Here is a 19,554-nt window from a genome sequence, read left to right as displayed (position 1 = left end):
GTTCAAATTCAAATTACCTTCCGCTTGCTTCCCATTTCATTAGCGGGATTGGAATTAAATACAGTGAAACAATCTGTTACTAGAACTTTCTCGTGTTAGCATTCCAATCCCACCTCTTACTAAGGTTCTGCTTTTCCTATGAGCAGTGGACTATTTTGATTAAATTTGATGGATGAGTTACTGTAAATCATTTTTGACAGAATTGGCCAGTGTGTTTGTTGATCCGTCAGGTTCATTCAAAGTGCTAGATTTCATAGCTCTTTTTAGACACAGCTTAACATGAGGTAAAGCTCTTATTGAAGGGAACCTAATGAAGCATAGCGATGAATCATTGATGCGTTATCACTCTGTATTTGTCAGGAAAGGAAAAATAGAATTTAAAGATGTCTTACCCTTGTTATAAGACCCCCCCACACACATACAATTTGTTGACATTACAAAATATTCTCTAAACCTTCACCTCTATAAATGTATCATTAGGTATGGAGTACAACATTTTTAAAGAGGTAAAAAGACAGATAGGTATATAAACCAGATGGTTGTAATAGTGAAATTTAGCTACGTGTTTAAAGCCAGTATCCAGGCAACATTTGAAACATTTTTCAAAAGAATGAGTACATTTGTCAAAAATTATTCCTTCCCAATTACTCTGAAATATTCTTTCTGTTCCCCACCATAACCATACCTTGATTTATTTTGAATGTTAACTACCTAAAGACCATCAGTAATTTAATTTTGCATGGTACTAGAAGACAAGCACATTAAGATTGCTTCTGCATATTAAAATTCAGAGCAAATATGAAGAATTCAGGGAACAACCAGGTATTTTCCAATAGTTAGGCATTAAGCATATTTTATTAACAGACTCACTTTTCAACAAAAAGCAACTTTCAACTTTTCTTAGGAAGGTTTTTGCACCAGCTGACCGTATTCTTAAAATACCGTCTAAAAATGGCTCCATCTATTACCGCAAAATTGCCATGAGTACTATTTTTAAGGAAACATGCAAAATTTAGAAATCCAAATGAGTGCTATCACTAAAAAGTCATCCTAGAAAGTTATGCTTCTTTCCAATGATGCCATAACTGCTGTGGGCACATTTTAGCATTATCTTCAACATTTACAATTATCTTCAAGGCCTATTTATGAACCACCTAGAGAATGGCATGACCCAGCTTCAATTCCTATAGTTACCACCCTTGACTCAGAATGATTTTTGGCTCTTTCTAATTACCAAATTCAGCATCAAAGTAACAAGTTTTTCTATTGCTAAGAATATCCCAGATAGGCTAGGAATATTCCAAAGATGCTTATGGCAATTTCAGAAGTGAAATTTAAAAAAGCACCTCAAGGAAGAACATTGTAAGTGGCTTGGTTGGGACTAATGTAACAAGGTGCCCCTGTTAGGGAAATCACAGAACCTGTTAAGCAGCCATCACCCAACCCGCCCCGTTCTGTCTCTAGGGAAGTCACAAACACATGCCAAGGCTAAGCGGCTTCCCAGGACCCTCACTTCCTTTTCTACAGGATGCCTTCCACAACCTGGGGGAGATATGAAGTCTAACAAAAAGGTCCTGCCTGACTTAAACCCTGAAATCAGGAATAAGCAACCCCAAATGCTTATTAAAATGGGATTTCTCAGTGGCAGCCCACCCCCACCCCCAGGTAGATAAAAACCACACTCAAACCGAATAGATTTCTCTCTCTTCTCTGGCAAAAGGTGGAGTAAAGTGGGGTGAGCAGAGCTGCCATCTACCAATACTGACCAGAGAAGTTTTAGGCTACCCTGGAATACCAGCTGTGTTGGGGTGTCTTCCCCTGTTCTTTTGTACTCTCTGTGCTGCGTTAGTGACAAGAAGATTATCTGCCCTTTCTGGATTCTTTATACTGTGCAAGGAATGAAGGGATTGTTTGGTTAAAAGTTTCTATTGTGCCCTGAGCCGGTGTTCCCACAAAGCACCATTGTTGCAACTTGTTTCACAGCCACAGTCATTTGGCGTTTAGAATTCTATACAGTTTTTACATCCTTCTCATTACTTTATAACCTTATCTCATAATATAAGGTGATCTAAAACAAAAAATGACCCCCAACTCTGTATGGACAAAGAACATCAGACTCACGAGCTAGCTTTGCTTTCACATCCCATAAATTGATCTCTCTACATGGTTCTTTACAAGGTCACACATGCAAAAATGAAGCCAAATTAAAAAAACAAAACAAAGAACTGTTCAACTCCCTTATCCAATGATACAAACCGGGTAAAGGTAAGCAACAGGATATTTGACAAAAACCTGTGTTGATACAGGTAAGACAGTGGATAGATTATTACTGAGAACTGATTAGACCCAGTCAACATCATATGTCAAGGAACTACAAATTAAAGCAACAATGAGATACCACTACATATCCATTACAGAGCCCCAAACTACAAAACCTTACAAACGCTGACAAGGATGTGGAGTAATAGAACTCTCACTGATTGCTGGAGGGAATGCAGAACAGTACAACTAGTTTGGAAGACAATTTGGCAGTTTCTTACAAAGCTAAACATAGACCTACCATATGATCCAGCAATAGTGCTTCTAAGTATTTACTCAAATGAGTTGCAAATTGATGTCCACACAAAAATCTGCACATGAATGTTTATTGTAGCTTTATTCATAATTGTCCAAAACTGGAAGCCACAATGATGTCCTTCAAAAGCGAATGAGTAAACTGTGATATATCCATACAATGCGATATTATTCAGTAATAAAAAGAAATAAGTAATCAAGTCATGAAAATACATGGAAGAACCTTGAATGTATATTGCTAAGTGAAATAAACCAGTCTGAAAAGTCTACATACTGAATGATTCCAAATATATGACATTGTTGGAGAGGCAACACCATAGAGAAAGTAACAAGATCAGCGGTTGCCAGAGATTCGGGTTTTGCCAGGGTTTCAGGGGGGCAGGGTGAAGGAGGAATAAATAGGTGGAACACGGGAGATTTCTAGGGCAGTGAAACTGTTCCATATGCTACCTTAACACGGGGTGCTTGACATTATGCATTTGTCAAAACCCATAGAACTGTACAACACAAAAAGAGAACCCTAATGTAAACGATAGACTTTAGTTAATAACAATGCACCAATATGGTTCATCAATTGTAATTAAAGGTACTAGATTAATACAATATGTTAATAATAGGGAAGAGTGTGAGTAGGAAAGAGGAGTGTATAAGAACTTGCTGTACTATCTGCTTAATTTTCTGTAAACATAAAATTGCTCTAGAATATGGTCGATTAGTTATAGAAAGTGAATAAACAATGAATTTTATTACTTCTGGTTATAGCTCACCTTCAGGAGTGATAAACATCATTGATCTATTATATAGGCTTCATTTTTATTCAAAACAAGAAATACTTTTTGTTCAGTGCTCCAGTACGTGATATACTCTCCGGTATCAGGGAAATCATAAAGCTCTTCTCTGGATTACTTCCAGAAGAACATTTTGCTCTATAAATTTCCACCAAAAAGTACATATTTTAAAGTTCTGAGAGTGGTCACAGAAGGGAAAATATTTCAACATGGTGGCTCCCAAAACCGCCACCAGTGTCAGTGGCATAGTGTCTTTGTGTGTGTGTGTATGCTGTATGGTGGGGTCACATTTCATTATTTTTCCATCCCATTATTGCAGCACTATTTGTTGATTTTTAAATTTTGTTTGCTTATTTGTTTGTTTGTTTTGGGGGGAAATGCATGGGCCAGGAATCGAACCCCGGTCTTCCCCGTGGCAGGTGAGAATTCTACCATTGAACTACACCCCCATAGTGTGTTTTTATTGATAGCAACATAAAGGCTAACTTCTGATATTATTATGTGAAAATTGAGGTTATCTTAGTTCCCAGTGTAAATGTACATTAATAGAATATGAAATATCCCCAGGGCTTTGAATAAAATCTTCTCCTCAGAGAGAAAAATAGAAGCAGAATTCTTCAACTTAAAATATTTCAACTCTACAACTAGCAAGCTGACTTTAAAAAAAGCCATTTGACCTGATTCCTCCTTTTTCTCTTCTCAGAATTCTCCTCTTTCAGGAGAGGCGATTTCTTTTTCATGTGGTATACAGCCTAAAGAGAGAGGAACATAAATGAGTGATAAAAGAAAGGGATTCCTACTTCTAGAGACCCAATCTTGGTGGCCAATGCAGATGTCATACCTTCCTAATTCTCACTTGGTTTTCCCAACTTTTCAACTAAGGGAAGTTTGGACCAAATGATCTTAGGCTTCTGTGAAATATTTGAAATGTCAACAGCAAAGTGAGAAAATCAAGTATAGCCATGAAGAAACAAAATCTTCCTTGCATCACACACTGGACTGAAAATTCCACCTGCAGTTGTAATGGATTCAAGAGATGGTACATATGATGGTACAGTCAAATTAAAAAATAGAGATTGGTCCTATATTCCATATCAAAGGAATGCGTAGTCTAAGATTTCTCTATAGTTTCCATGGTTCACATGATGATGCACAATCACCGGGAGGCTGGCAGCGGGATTGAGAGTAGACTCCAGGGCCAAGATGCTGGGGCCCAAAACCTGGATTTCTCTCTATATATATGGAGGTGGTATATATAGAAATAGTACCTCCTTCTGAAGGTTGTTATGAGAATTAAATCAATCCATATATATGAAATACTGGTACAGTACCTGCCCCCCAGGAAATACTATATAGATGTTAGGCATCAATGTACACCCTGGCTGTTTGCGTTCTTGGAACTTAGAATGTAGATGAATACATTTGAATATTCTTCTGAATGTTCTTATCTATGACATTTAAGTAGGATTGAATTTTCATTAAATAAAAAGTTGAGGATAATCAAAAAGAGCTCCAGTTGCTGTACTAAAAGGCGTGCAGATTGTTCTTAGTTAAGCAAAAATAGTGGAATTGCTCCAAACCTTGACATGAGCTCTTAAAGAGTAAAAAAGTCTTTTTCTTTTTGGAAAAGACATTTCCAAGAAATGAGATTTGAGTCTTATGCAGGATAATTGTCAGTCTGAAGATATCAACATGGGTTTATGGCAAAAGTCACATATGATGTAGTTTTTGATTCATACAATGTTGTAAAAATTGTTGGAATAGCTCTTACTATCTTTAAAATAGGAGTGCCTGTTCAAGATATCCAACTTCTTTTGAAAAAAGGGGATACCTGGCCTATATGTCCCATGTCAGCAATCAGCTAGAGGTGAGTGGAGGTGATCCCCTCTAGAGTGGAGGTGGAGAACAATCTCCAAAAGTCTACTGCTCCAACCCAGCTCTCGGACGGCTTGGCTCAGGGCAGCCCGAAGATTTAACAAATTAGGCAGAGTTAGATGTGAATTTCAATTAGGACTTGTGAAAAGGAGAGGATCTCCCACAGTGGCCGTGGAAAATGAAGGCTAGGGCTCCACAAAGGAGGTGGAGGGGAGGGGGCGCTTGCAAGGGCTTATAAGGGTTTAGGACAAGGGTGTGAGAACAGGTTTGTTTTCAACAGTGATCATGGGAGGGGAGTGTCAATGCCTTGCTTGCGATCCCATCTGTACGTTCTCCCCCCCTCACCCCCAGGAGGCTGATGACCTTTAATGTCTGTCCCAGTCACGTAGGCAGCTACGTGCAGTGACCTGTTCTCAATACAGAGGGGAATCCCGGGAATATGGGTCCCCAAAGCCACATTCTCCACTCTTCCCTGTTGTCTTAGAGTCAGTCTGTTTCGTCCCATGTTTCTGGACTGCTCCCCAGATGTGTTTCTGTCCACAGTTACTTTTAGTATGAAATAACAGAAAATGTAAATAGAGACAAATGACCAGCAATACAGTCACATAATACACAGATGATGGTTTCTTCTGAATTACATTGGAGGCTACTATATATGTTTGTTGTAGGGTTTTCTTTTTGGGGGTTTTTGGCTGTTATTCTTTATGGCATAAACTACATGCATTATCTTTCAAAATGAGGTTTTCCATTCCTGACTGCAGCCTGACAGTCTGGTCCGTCTCCTGACACCAGCTTCCCAAATTTCTCCTCCTTTAATCAGGTGGGAATTGAGCTGTAGAGTGATTTTGTCACTGTCCACTTTTTTTTTTAAATGTATGCTGTATGGTGGGGTCACATTTCATTCTTTTTCCATGTGAGTATCCTGTTGTTTCAGCACCATTTGTTGATTTTTTTTTTTTTCTTGGTCTGGTTGTTTGTTTTGAGGGGTGGTGCATGGGCTGGGAATCGAACCTGGGTGTCTTGCATGGCAGACGAGAATTCTACCACTGACCTACCCTCTCATGCTCTGTTCACTTTGTTTTAAAGCTACAGTCTTGGATACTACTATGATGCCACTCTTTGTGACTTGTCTGAGCCAACAGAAGGGTAACTTTGGTGACCCCTCGTGCTGGGACATAGCTGTACCATTTCCGATGCTGATGAGAATGTTTCCTACTTCTTATAACTCCATCCCATAGCTAACAGATCCAGCACTGTTGGAGATGTCCTGAAGAAGGGGGCCATGGGGTAAATCTAAAATTCCACGTTGGAATCAGGTGTGAAAGTGAGCTATTGCAGAAAAGCTGTATTTGTTATCATTAACACATTTAAACAGCTTTATTGAGGTATAATTGATAAACATCAGACTGCACATATAAAGTGAACAATTCTATGACTTTGGAAATATGAATACACCCAGGAAATCAAGATAATTAACATATTCAGCACCCCCCAAATTTCCTCATCCCTAGGCAAGCACTGATCTGCTTTCTATTACTATAGATTAGTTTGCATTTTCTGGAGAATCATAAAAATGGAATCCTACAGTATGTGCTCTTTTTTTTTTTTTTTGTCTTGGCTTCTTTCAGTCAGCATATTTATTTTGAGATTCATCTATTTTGTATTAATTCCTTCTTATTATTGACCATATCCATTGTATGGATATATCCTAATTTGTTTATCCATTTGCCTGTCGATGGACATTTGAGTTGTTTCCATGTTTTGGCGTTATGAATAATGTGCTATGAATAGTCCTGTACATATGTAATTATAGATAAGCCTGCGCTTATAGTAACACCTCCAAGCCCATTCCAATGCACAGGTTTGCCTGTTCCACATTTCTGAATCTCTTTTCAATGGTGAGAAATCCTAGGTGACTACTGGCTCAAAATCTGGTGCTAAGTTCAAAACTATTAAATAAGTTGTTGCTTTTATTATTAATATGCTACTAATATACTGTTATACTATCATTAATATTATTAATATTATAAATATCATTGATAGTATCATTATCCAAATCTAGCCACATCAACTTCGAATGGGAAATGTGAATATTAAGTGATCAAACGATTGATGAAATGTAATAACTTTGAGGCCTAATCATCTTCCTTTCCCCCTACCCCTGGATATTTTAAATAATTAAAGACTAGTTCTCTGTGAAAACATGTTTTTTCCACATACCCTCCCATTTCTTACCATGTTTGGAAAGGCTGTATTCAAGAACTACGTAGACCTTCTAATGGATCTGAAAGTAAGACAGAGCAGGCATGTGATAGTTGTAATTACAGCTGGGCCACAAGTTAGTTGGTTCTGACCAAGGTGGAGAGACAATTAGATAATTTTCTAAGTGATCAGAGTACAGGAGGAATCATTACAGCCTTCACTCTATTTCAGAAATGAGGAAGGTGGGTTTTACCTACATTGTTCATTCTTAATGAGACTGAGGCCTCTAATTCTGTAGACATCAAGAGTATATACATGCAAATCTCTAAAAGTGTATGCAGATGAAGAATATATTCACAAATGAATATGACTGCTGAATCATTAAATTGATATTTCTTTTAGTCTCCAGTATCTTAGAGCAGCTAGAAGTAAAAACCTAAGATTGCAGAATTGTAACCCATACCAAACTCTGAAATCTGTTCTCCAACTAATTGTTGTTCTGTGCTTTGAAATTTATTGCTTTTTTGTATATATGTTATTTTTCACGTAAAAGAAAAAAAGTCGATTGTGATGATAAATATTTATTTCTTCTAGCCTCCTATATTCTGGAGCAGCTAGAAGGAAAAATTCTGAGAGGAAGGTATGGTAGCCCATGACAAACTCTGGGATCTGTCCTATAACTACTTGTTGAAGAGTGCTTTGAAAAGTATTGCTTTTTTCTTACTTTGCTTTGTATATGCATTATATTATACAATAAAAAAAAAGTTAAAAAAGAATATATTCACAAAGGCAAGCAGTGTGCAAGCCTTTGTATGTACAGGTCTTGAAGGATTTGGAATTGTTTACAGTGAGCCACGGCTTTTTAAAAATGCAGAAACATTTTATTCATTCTTTCTTTTTCCAGAATAGCTGACTCTAAGTTACAGCCTTTTCTCATTTATGATAACAGACTTGTGGTGGTTAGGTTCTGGTATCACCTTGGCCAAGTAATATGCCCAGCTGTCTGGTCAGGCGAGCACTGGCCTGACCATTGCTGCAAGGATATTTTGTGGTTGGTTGATAAGCCGAAGGCTGGGGTATTAAATCATCAGTCAGTTGATTGCATCTGTAGCTGATTACATCTGCAATCAACTAAGGCATGCCTCCCACAACAAGGTAATCCAATCAGTTGAAGGCTTTAAGAAAGAAGAGAGATACTTTCACTTCTTCTTCAGCCAGCAAGCCTGTCCTGTGGAGGTCATCCAGACCCTTCATCTGAACTGCCAGCTTCACAGCCTGCCCTATGGATTTTGGACTCTTCCATTCCCACTGTTTGTTATGTGAGACACATTTATAAATCTCCTATTTACAGATCTCTCCTGTTGGTTCTGTTTCTCTAGAAAAACCTGACTAACATAGACTAAATAAACAAATAGCGGTCTTTTTCACCAATGATTTAATCTCATAAGGAGTAAATATATTAAAATACTGCGCTGTGCCTGACATGTATTCCAGTGGTTCTCAACTCTGGATTCACTGGGATTCTTAGTTGCATAGGGAATTGTTTTTGATTTCTTTGTAAACCAGAAACACTTAACATTCCAAAGCTAGTAAATTAAAAAGTAAAAATCTCCATTGGTATGAGGATATTTCCGAACTGAGTTCTTTCCTCATCTTTTTTTAAAAAGCCTCACCTTGTGCTGTGGTTTTCAAACAGGCTGTGCAATAGAAACCCTTGGCAGTCTACTATTTGTATTCTCTATTAAATATCATTAGCAGTCCTACATTATAGATTCTGATTTAATCTGATCTGATTATTGGGATGAAGCCTATCCGTTGATATTTTTTTTCAGAACTTCCTAAGTGATTCTAATGTGAGAACCAATGATCTGCACCGTAATGTAGCAGCTGCCCTCCCTTTTCTCTTGTCTTTGTTCCTTCTGCTTCACTTTCCCATTCGTGTTACATATTGAGTGCTCATTCGCCCTCCCCCTTGGTTAGCAATTCATGTTCTAGTTTCTGAGACTATTAGGAGTCTGGCATTCGAATTATCCACCACAGAGCAAGTGGCACATCTGGGAAAACCCCCTAGAAGACTGAGAGAGCCTGAGAGAACATCCTGAGGAATCCAGACTTGAAGTGTCATCCTGGATCTGCTCATAGAATCATAGATAGCCAGGGTTTAAAGAAAGCTCAGCAACTGTGTTCAAACATTTCATTTTGCAGATGATAAAACAGAAGCATCAAGATGTTCAGTGCTTGCCAGGGGCCAAAGAACTAGTGAGAGCAGGGCCCGGATGAGGATCAAGATCTCGAGGTACCCAGGCGACCGACCTCACTGCACCCCAGTGTTTCTGTGATGGGAGAATGGGAATTCGCCCCCGGTCAGTGTCACGGTGCAGAAAAGACATTTTACTCCCTCTGAGTCCTTCACTGCACTTGTGCAGTTCCTCTAGATGTTAGGCCTTCAGAGAAAATAAGGAAAATATTGTTAGCAGTGACATCATTTCAAAGTACTACTAGTATGAAGGGCTACGCTTTGGAGTTTTGAAACTTCTGATACCTCTGAATGCTAAGATTCAGTTATATTATACTCAACTCTGTTCTTATAATCAAGTTAATATTTGTTTGACTATTAAACAATATTATTTATTTTCATTCTATTGTTCCCACTCATGGTATTAGTCATTAATGGAATGTACCTGCAAGTTTTGTATATCCCCCTCCCAAAATTAAATATTCATTTCTTGAGTGTATTCTTAACATTTAAGAGATTACAAAACATTGAAGTTATCAAGAGAGGTGGTGATGAAGGCAAATATTAAGTCACACATTTATTTCCAGGTTCCTTTTAGTCACATTAAATTATTTGTGTAAAAAACATCTTTTATTCAATTACTTTGTCAATTTTCATTTAAGTAAAAAAAAAGGAATTATTGCCAGCGGTTTCCACCTAGAAGTAAATCCCTTTTTTTAAAGAAATATTCAGCATTAGTTTTAAAATGAAGCTTTTTGATCACAAGACTAATACATATTTTTAAATTAAAATTATGACTCATTCACTTCCAAATTGGTATTAATTGATTTTGCTAGAATTGGGTGGGGGGACACATATAATCAGTTCACAGTTCTTGTTTTATTTGGACCACTTTATTAGCAAGAAGAGAAAATGTCTCCTTCACTAACTAAATGGCATTTTTTTCTCTATGCTTTTTTCTCAAACTTACATAGACAACAAATCTACTGGAATTTTCTTGATTCCAAAAAGACCAAGTGGAGTCTAGTATTAATGATGTTATAGATAATAAAATACAACTTCACACAAAGAAACACTATACTAGCTTTTCCCCTAGGGGCATAATGTGTGGGTTCTCTATCTTTAAATATGCATTTTATTTTAGATTGAAAGTCATTATGTTTTATTTTAAAAGCAACTCTATTACTTTTTTCTTATTGCAAGAGTATGGCGTACTTGTAATACATATAGAAAAAAAGCATAAATAATACACACAGCTTTTCTAAGCAGAGTAAGTAACTATAATCCTACCGCCCAGAAACAACCAGTGGGAACACCAGCTCATGGGAACACGAATGAGTGAAAATAGCTTTCAAAAGCCTTTCCTCATTCATTTTCTATTGTGTCATACAATCTACTTTATGTATTTATATTATCTGCAGTTTTTGTTGCATTTAAAATAGATCATAATCTATCTTCCCTCCATACATATAGACCTTATTCTCTTTGGCAGCTGTTTAACATTCCACTGTGTGGTTGCTAACATAACTTAATTAACCAATCCTTTATGAATGGACATCTGGGTTATTTCCAATTATTTGCTATTGTAAACTGTGTTACAATGAACAGAATTTTATATATACCTATATCCACATGTTCCAGTGTTTTCTTAAGATAATTTCCTAAATGTGAACTTGTGCATGAAAGAACATGCATGTCTTAAATCTGATGCAAATTCTAGATTGCAGAGAAAGTCTATAGTTGCCAAGAATGCATTTGCTTGCCAATTTCCTCTCTCTTCTTCCTCTCCTTCCTCCTCCTCCTTCTCTTTTTCTATCTTTCCCTGTCTCTCTCCAGCACTGGTCATTACTTCCTTTTTATTCTTATTTGTTGAAGAACATCTCATTTAATTTGCCTCTCCTTGATTATCATTGCAACTGCGAGCTTTTGCAACTGTTTTAATTCTTTTAAGACATACCCCTTTGTGTTTTCATCCATCCTTCTATGTGATATTCTTTGCATTATTTATTTAAAAGAATGCTACAGATTAAAAATATTGAGACTATGGCCCCTGATGTTAACTCTAATCTCACCAAGAATATGATTTTATTTAACTTCAGCTGCTGTAATATAAACTTTTTAGTGGGGGACATTTTCTCTAGTGCTTAGCATGATGCCCACTTTTAAATTGCTATCTGTCCTCATAGGTACTCAGATTTTATTGTTTATTGTTATTGTCAACTCATTTGTAATAACTAAAGGTCAAAATCTGAAATGCCTAACCAGCAATACATGGACCAGATTTAGGCCATTGCTATATTATTTTGTGGCTTACCAAGTGTTCTATTTGTTTTGTGTCAGCATTTTAATTTGGATTATTTTTCAACATCTTAAAATTAAATCTCAAACTTCATAAGAACCATTATAAAATTGGTTTACAACAGTATGTTACCCAGTTAATTTCAAGACTCCTTCCCTCTCTGTAAAAATTGGGAACTGGGCCTATAATACTGTGTTCCAGCTCACCACAGTCCCCATGATGCTCTAATGCTTCATGGCCAGCATCACACATTTACATGACTTGTGTGGTCCCATTAACCTTTGAGCAGTGCTCCTTAAACTTAGCATTGTTGATATTTCAAGCCAGATAATTCCTTATTGGGGGTAGAAAGGTTTTCCAGTATATCATCAGATGATTAATATCATCATTGACTTATACACGTAAGATTCCAGTAGCACACCCCTCTCCCCAGCAAGGAGAGACAACCAAAAATGTCTCCAGACCCTGCTGAAATCCCCAGGGGTAGAGGGTAGGGTGGTCAATATAGCTTTTGTGGTTTAATATCCAAAATATATTTTAAAAATCCTAAAACTCAACATCAAAAAGATAAGCACCCAATTAAAATGCAGGCAAAGGATTTAAGCAGGCATTTTTCCAAAGAGGATTTACAAATGGCCAGTAACATATGAAAAGATGCTCAACATCATTAGCCATTAGGGAAATGCAAATTAAAAATTTATATAAGATCCTATTTCATACCCACAGAGATGGCTATAATTAAAAGAACAGAAAGTAACAAGTGTTGGAGAAGATATGGAAACATTGGAACTCTGGTCCATCATTGATGGGAATGTAAAATGGTGCAGCCATTGTGGGAACAATGTGGTATTTCCTTGAAAAGTTAAATATAGACTTACTATTTGACCTTGCAACTCACTTCTAGGCATATACCCAAAGAGTGAAAACAGGGTTGCAAACAGATATTTGTACAGCAATGCTTATGGCAGTATTATTCACAATAACCAAAAGCTTAAAACAGCACAAATGTGCATCAACAAATGAATGAATAGACAAAATGTGGTACATACATACAATGGGCTATTATATGTCCATAACAAACAATGAAGTTATGCTGCAACATGGAAAAAACTTGAAAACATTCTGCTCAGTGAAATAAGAAGACACAAGATATCACTGAAAAGAGATGATTAGAGATAGAAAGAAGATTGGAGGTTACTAGGGGAGGGGTAGGAGGAAGGAGGAGTGATTGTAAACATTTTTTTAAAAAAAGTTTACTTTAAAAAGTGAGGGGTGGAACCATATGATTTATGAGGTCTTTTACAAATATAAAAACATAATAATAAGATAAGATAAAACAAATGAAGTCCCTGCTCTTAAGGAACTTCTAGCTTTATGGGGAAGGCAGGCATGCGTAAAGCACCAATAATAAAATAGAATATAGAAGAGTAGTTGAGGATCCAAATGTTGCAGGAATACAAATGAAACCAGAAGTTAGGTGCTTTTTTCCACAATATTTGTATTTTGGGGGTGGAGGATCAGAAAAAAAACAATATAAAAAAGTTGATATATTTCAGCAGGAACTGTGAAAAATAGCCTCTCTTTGAGAACCACTACCTTAGATTTTGTGAACTCTGATCTAGATTGGTTAGTATCCCTTGAATATGTAGTGTCAGTTAGCAATTGTGTAGGTGTTTTGTTTGTTTGTTTGCTATTCCTTATTGATACTATCCTCCCCCACCCCCACATTCCATGAGTATGAACAGAGACTACAGAGATCGGAGGGTGAGTCCTAAATTGTGGCTCATGAATAGGAAGAGATGGACAGCTGATAGGCTTCCTTTCAGAATGCACAGGCCAGGAGCAGGTCAAGAATTAGGTGTCCTGGCACCAGCCCCATCTCATTGACCCAACTTGACTTCAGGACGCTCTAAGAAGCAAAGCCTCCATCTCCGTCATCAGGCTGACCAGGATGAAAGTTTGTAGCAAGGTGAAGTGGAGACCAGCCGTAGTAGAGTTGCCCCTGGGACATTGTGCTAGTCTCTTCTAACAGTATCCCAAAGAGTGTGGTTTCCCTTCCAGCAATAGTTGCCAGTGAGAAGGAAGGAAGGAATTCCACAGAGGGTGAAGATTTTAGTGATATTTTACTGCTTGGCTGGGCAGAGTTTCTTTGCTTTGGAAAATTGACATGAGTTGGTTTGGGAACACTGCCGTGGTTCCCTTAGAATTTGTGTCGGCCTTTGTCCAAAGCCTCAGTGCCTGCTCTTACATCTGGGATGTGGTGATTTAGGATTCAACTTTTTTCTGGGACTTGCTAAGAAAACTTCTTCGCTTCCATAAAGGGTGGATCAGATCTTCCTCTCAGACCAAATCCATCATCTTTATATCCTCTTGACATTTCTCAAAGTTTCTAGCTGAGTGATTTGACCCTTTCTTATTTTCCTGAACTGCTGTGGATATTTTCTTAATTTAACTTTTTTTAGTTATTTCAATGGAGTTTGGAGCACAAGAGTTTAAACTTTAGGTTCAATTTTCCATGTTGAAACCAGAAGTTAGGAAAAATTACTAGCCTGTAATGTGAGGCATTGGAATGACTTTGCTGAGGTTTTGAAATTCCAACGGGATTAGTATCATTCTGAGAAAATTTAAGTAAGCTTCTTAATGTGGCAGGAGGCAGGGTGGGTAAGGACTGCTCATAATGCAACATAATTCCAGTCAAAAGCTGTGTTGATGGAGTATGTACAGATTTGTAAAGGTCTTTTGATGGTGAGTAATAATAACACTAGGTGTGGTGGCTGTACCAGTTCTGCATTGTCAGTTCTTTGCTTACATAAACATTTTGACTTAGGTTAGCACTCATTTAGTTAATTAATGTTTATTGAATTTTATTTTATGCCTGTCACTGAAACTGAAATACATCAGTGAAAAAAAAAACAGTACAATATGCCTTCCTATATGAGCTTACATGTAGAAGGGGAAAGCAAGAAGATAAATAACATTGTTTCATGTAGGATGATGCATATAATAGAAATAAAGAAAGGTAGGGGGCAGAAACAAACAGAAATTGGGCCTTCCCAATTTCTATTTCAGATACAGCAATCAGGAGGCCCTTCTGAAAAGATGGCTTTTGAGCAGAAGTCTGAATGATATGAAGCAGCAAGCAATAATCAATTCAGGAGGAAGCATATCCAAGGCAGGAAGAGTGGGAAGCCTGGCTGGTTGAAGGAGAAAAAAAAAGCAAGGAGGCAATGTGTGCAGACAGGGGTAAGCAAGAGGGTGCTGATGGGAGATGGGCTAAGAAAAGTCACAAAGTAACTTTGAACAAGGTAAAGGAGTTTTGTTTTGTTTTGTTTCCTAAATGTGATCAGTACCCATGAGAGGTTTTTAAGCATGGGAATCTGACATATTGTTTTCATTTAAAAGATCTCTCTGGCTGCAGTGCTGAGGGGGATAAGAGTAGAAGCATAGAGACCAGTTAGGAAATGACTGCTGTAATGCAAGCAAGATATGATGGTGGAATACAGTTCATTGGGAGCAGTAGAGAGGAATAGAAGTGAACAGATTTGGGATATGTTTGGAGTTAGACCATGCTGATGTACTGGTTGTGGGAGGTGAGGGAGAAAGAAAACCAGGGATGATAACATGGTTTTGGATATAAGCAATTAGGTAGATGAGGGAACCGTTCACTGAGATGATGATTTGGTCAGGACAAGTTTGAGGGCTCATTTCAAGATGTGGGAAATCACTAGTTCTGGAAGTTTGGAGATTTCAGGTGGTATAATCGATAATTTTGGAAAGTTGGGACCTCTGGAAGTTATTGCATTGAGCAGACATGTTAGGATGGTGGGATTAGTCCTGATGAAGGGGACAGTAGATAATCAGCTCTAATTATATGTTCTTCTTGACTGCTGTCTTATGGGCTCTTTCTCTTCAAAATGTGGGTTGCAGCACTGATGGCCTGGGGCTTGTAAGAACCATGAATCCCATCCTTATCCTACTGAGTCAGAATCTGTATTTTAACAAAATCCCCAGAAAATTCCTATGCACATTGAGGTTTGATTGTTAGGAAGGAGAAGCTAATTCTAATCATGAGGAAACATCAGACAAACTCAAACTGAAGGACAGACAGTCTTCAAAACATCTAAAATCTTCAAAAAATATCACGCTCATAAAGGTCAAAGGAGGGCTGAGAAACGGTTCTAGATTAAAGGAAAAGGAAGAAATATGATAACTAAATACAACACATGATTGTGGTTTGGAGTTGGAGCTTTTTGCTCTAAAAGCTATTCTTTGAACAGAAATAACTTCAATGGGGTCTCTGGCTGAAGGATAGATGTATGGGAGTTTCTTACTGCTATGGCCATCTTGAAATTCTTAAAAAAAAATTTTTTTTTAATTTTTTACTGCTATGGGCCATTTGCCTGTAGTGCTGAGACAGATATGACCTGACGGAGCAGTTTCTGGAGGTTTCACTTCAATCCAAGGGCACATGAGCACTGCAGACCCTCCTTACAATCTTAGATAGTGGGTACCAAAGGTTTCTCAGGAGGACAGGTTGCACGTGACATTCTGCCTGGGTGAAATCTCAGGCAGAGAAGGGGAGCTCTTATCATGTGTCAAGGAGGAAGCAATAGAAAAATTGGGGTAAACTTGGGTTCATTGTGACATTCATTACAAAACAAGGCTTTAACAACAATAACAAAAAAATCCACCATAGAAATATTTACAGCTAACTCTGAGTCCAGTTTCCTTCTGGTTCATTTTTTTTCCATCAATGATTGTTTAATGTTAAAAACTTTATACTGCCTTTTTCTATATTTGTAAAAATTTTTGTCTATTTAAAATTATCAGTGCACTATCCCATATATATTTCAAAAGGAAAAAACAACTCTCCAACCATAAATGATGATCATTGATTTATATACCTAGAGAATCCATGAGGGAGCATGGCCTTTCCCAAATGTAAGTGAAGACCTCCTCTTTGAAATGACTGCAACCCAACAGGGTTGACTTGGAAATCCTGGTATAGTTAATTCGTGAGTTCAGGGGTCTTGTGTTATCTTGCCTTGAAATCAAAGGACACAGACTTCTTAGAAATCATTAATAAAGTTGAACTGTCATCTTGAGGTTAACTCACCATTCATCAAGTCAGGCATTTTTAGGTTTTGTAAGAAAGAAGTTCCTAAGTTGAAGATCAGATTTCAAGAGAATGGACCTCAAGTTTAGTAATGAAAATGCTTCAGAAATGTATTTATTCTTTATTCCATTGGAGAATATAATTTAAGTCTTCAAATACATGAATTGAGTAAGTAAATACTGCCCATCAAAATCATGCATTTATTACTCAAAAGTTTAGACAAACCCAAAAATATGAAGTTATGTCCTTATTTTCTAACTCACTCTCTATATTGTATAGTATCTGATTTAGCAGCTTCATCATGGCACATTGTGAGAAAAGCAAATGATGCATTCAGTCCACTTGATTTGCTTGCAGGTTGTGAGTTTTGCTTCAGAGATACGAAACCCTTTGCTGCTACTTCATTTTTTGCTTCAGATGCTGCCTTGTGCTTTGTGAGGAGTCACAGGTTTTTAAACTTGTTGACAGCCAGCAAAGATAAACAACTCACCAAACCTTAGGTCAAGGACTAGAAACAGTCTGAATCATCTGCTTAACTCAGAACCCAGCTTTTCTTACAGCGGTGAAGCCTGGTGAGACATGGAGACTATTGTGTGTTACCTTGTGGCGGGGGGGGCACATAAGATTTTGATTGGAAGAGTAATCTCTATCTTTGTTTCACTATTTACTTTGTTTTTAAATGTATACAAGCATTGAGTATCCAAATGAAAAATGAGAAAAATCCAGAATTCATAACCTTCTTGAACACTATTATTTCTTTCCCATTCTTATTTTTGAAAAGCTTAATTTTATGCCTGATTCCAAAGTTATCATCCAGGAATTATCACAATGGAAATTTTCTTAAGAATGATTCTCCAGTTCAGGCTCTTTTCTATTAGATCTAAATAACTTAGGTGGTAAAAAAGATGCTTCTTTTTCATTAGCTGGTTGAAATGTTCCTCACTTTCCATGTGACCTGGATATGTGGAATATGTTAATATTAAGGTTGCATTGCACCTGCATGGACATGAAGAAAAATACAGCACATTTCTAAGATTTCTATCAAAGAAAGGAGAAATGATGAGAAATGAAAGCAGTGGCTGATGGCACCATGCTTTTATCACTATGAAAGCAGTCTCTGTTCTTTCAAAGTGTTTTGAAAGATATTTGAAGTTCATTTAACCCTAAGTATTTCTAAAATTGCTTCCTTGACTAAATAGTATAAAAGGCCATTAGTAATCCCATATTTAGAAAATAAATTTTCTACTGAAATAAAGACTTAAGAAATGTTACTTATTTTAAGAATTTGCTACTTTTAAATAATTGATTAATATGATTCCTAATATTATTACAAGGTATCTGAGGATTAAAATTCTCACAATAAAAAAAGTGTGGATATCAAATAGCCATGTCTATGAGCTTCATTTTGGACATGCTTGGCTTTTAGTTACTATGAAACAAATATGTATTTCCCTAGAGTTTGAGAGAGCAACTGACAACTAATGCTAGGACTATGACTAATAACTACGTCCTCTTGAGTTAACTAATTCAGGCCATTGCATCTCAGGATATCAAAAGAAATTTCAAGTTCCATGTTTGCAATCCTTACATCAAGTAATCATTTAGCAACTTTTTTGCATTCATCTGTTCTTAATTAGGAACTTGGCATTTTCCCTCTATTTATTAAATCTAGAGAAAACAAGAAGTCACCAGAAGTTGTCCATGCAGTCAACAGACCAATGATCAGTGACAGTCCTAATATCCATCAGCTTCCCAAAGCCATGGCAATTAAATATATTCACTACTGAAAAACTAGCAAGCCCATTTTCCATAGTCTTTGGGGAATTGGTAAAGTATTTCACTATTCCAGAACACCAGTTGATCAAGTTTACCAGTCCATAGAAGACAACTCTCCTAGACTTTCCTTCTAACAAGTCTGTGTAGGAATTCTCAAGTATCTATGTGCCATCCTTCTCTTGCTAAGACCTCTCAGCAACCTTACAAACAGGCATGAAATAATTCAGATATTACATGAGAGACTCAACATAAGGTTCGCTATTGGCTGCATTTTTCAGAGAAAATTATTTGGCAAGGCAGGACTTGATCTGATGCTATAGCGAACATGTAGAGAATTTAAATTAGTCAAGCTGATGGGTTTGGTGTCTCAGATGGAGAAAACAACCCGAATAAAGGTAACAGAGTGGAAAGGAATTTGCTCTAAATGATATTTGAGGAAACTGATCTGATTGGCACAGAGACCTCACATTGGAAATTACTGGATAGGAAACATCAGATTATTACAGGGATGCAGAAATGTATATTTAAATTAATATCATAGGAATTAAGGAACCCAAATTTGAGAAATAGTAGGACAAGATAAAAACCACATTTTACATTATATTGATTGAAATAAACCATACTCAAAAGGTTACATACTGATCTCATTTATATGACATTCTTACAAAAGCAAAACTTTAGGAACAGA

At 37.0% G+C, this 19,554-nt stretch overlaps 1 long non-coding RNA gene across 3 annotated transcripts in view; it reads right to left on the bottom strand.

Annotated features, from left to right (window-relative positions):
* Positions 1-4,759, bottom strand: part of LOC143662573 (uncharacterized) — a 55,214-nt gene extending 50,455 nt beyond the window's left edge. Inside the window, exons 1-3 of one of the 3 annotated variants that reach the window (XR_013165433.1) lie at positions 4,204-4,751; positions 4,040-4,114; positions 3,348-3,500 (exon numbers count right to left, since the gene is read on the bottom strand). This is a non-coding gene — a long non-coding RNA (uncharacterized LOC143662573). Of the gene's footprint in view, positions 1-3,347; positions 3,501-4,039; positions 4,115-4,203 lie in introns of those variants that run through there. The other 2 variants (XR_013165434.1, XR_013165432.1) reach the window with 2 other exon arrangements.
* Positions 4,760-19,554: the final 14,795 nt, after the last annotated feature.

Source organism: Tamandua tetradactyla, chromosome 18 (assembly GCF_023851605.1).
Source record: "Tamandua tetradactyla isolate mTamTet1 chromosome 18, mTamTet1.pri, whole genome shotgun sequence".
Classification (NCBI taxonomy): domain Eukaryota; kingdom Metazoa; phylum Chordata; class Mammalia; order Pilosa; family Myrmecophagidae; genus Tamandua; species Tamandua tetradactyla.
The sequence above is the reverse complement of the archived record's forward strand: the minus strand, read 5'-3'. Positions and strand labels throughout refer to the sequence as shown.